We start from the raw sequence: 1,262 nt of genomic DNA, 5'->3' as shown, positions 1-1,262 counted from the left end.
GTGTGTGGGGTTTGTTTGTTTTTTTTCTCGTACATTTGAAGCAGTTTGTAAAAAACTTTAACACCAGTATAATTCATAGGCAAACATCATTAAAAATATTTTTAAATATATATTGTTTTGCTGTGAAGATTAAGAGTAGTACTATTATCTATTTTAACAATACACAGTCCAACAGAAGTCTCATAAAATTAATCATTTAAATAATCTCCTGGATAAATCTTTTAATATCCATTTCGAAGTTCCCATCCCAGAAGAGGATCAAAAGGGGAAGAGGAACAAAAAAACACCACACAGCTTTTAAGCAGCACCCACATCAGATCTGTAAGTTTATTTGCTCAATGTGCGACAGTTACATAATGAATCACATTCATGATATTCCATCACTGAGGAAAACTGCTAGAAATGGTCCGTGTGCCAAAAAAAAAACAAAATAAAAAAGGGAAAATATTCAAACTAAAACACGGAGTCTGTTTAAAAACAAAGTGAAAAAGTAAAAATGACAATTCACTGATCAGACCTTAAATAATTCACTGCATTACGATGACAAAGAAGCACAAACAAAGGCTTATTCAAAAACATTAAAATTTCCTACACATTAATAATTAGAATTTCACCATGACTAACACCAGACATTGAGGTTAGGCTAAAACTGGTGTTCATGATCCCTCCCCAATCCCCATCTTACCAATTTTTATGTATTTTATATTTTTTCATTTTTTTTCTTAAGTTTTCTTTTTTTAAAGACTAAAATTATATATTTGCATGTCACAATAGCAACATCCATTAAATACCAATATGTAACTATTACAGCTCTGTAGATGAGTATCTTACCCATTAAACCCTCACTTTCCAATCGAGAACATTGTTTTTGCTTCTTGAAAATAAAGGCAATAAAATTGAAGACGAGTTGGCTTGCCATAGGAATACATAACATCTACTGTATAATTTCATTTCAAGCTACGTTATAGAAATACAACACTAGCATGCACAATATTGTATTGAGATTAATGCAGCGGTAGTAATTTCATTGGAGAAACTGTTATATAGGCAAGTGCAATAATATTTTAAAAAAATGCTGCTTAGAACCTATTTATCATTCTTCGCCTTTGAGCCCTCTTAAGATCTTCAAGGTTTTATAGCAGCCAAGAGAAAAAAAATAGTTAATGTAATTCCAGTAATTTACTTCTACGCTGGATAAAAATGTAACACTGATCACTGGACAGTGGTGTGGAGAAAAAAAACCTAAATATTTCACTTGCTGT

The 1,262-nt window shown here is 31.3% G+C and overlaps 1 protein-coding gene across 1 annotated transcript in view; it reads right to left on the bottom strand.

Annotated features, from left to right (window-relative positions):
- Positions 1-295: 295 nt before the first annotated feature.
- YWHAG (tyrosine 3-monooxygenase/tryptophan 5-monooxygenase activation protein gamma) overlaps positions 296-1,262 on the bottom strand; it is a 35,764-nt gene continuing 34,797 nt past the window's right edge. Inside the window, 1 exon segment of the mRNA XM_075852982.1 lies at positions 296-1,262. This exon segment is cut by the window's right edge and continues 1,752 nt beyond it. The gene's annotated coding sequence lies outside the window, so the exon portion shown is untranslated.

Source organism: Rhinoderma darwinii, chromosome 2 (genome assembly GCF_050947455.1).
Source record: "Rhinoderma darwinii isolate aRhiDar2 chromosome 2, aRhiDar2.hap1, whole genome shotgun sequence".
Classification (NCBI taxonomy): domain Eukaryota; kingdom Metazoa; phylum Chordata; class Amphibia; order Anura; family Rhinodermatidae; genus Rhinoderma; species Rhinoderma darwinii.
Note: the sequence above shows the minus strand (reverse complement) of the source record. Positions and strands in the feature narration are given on the sequence as shown.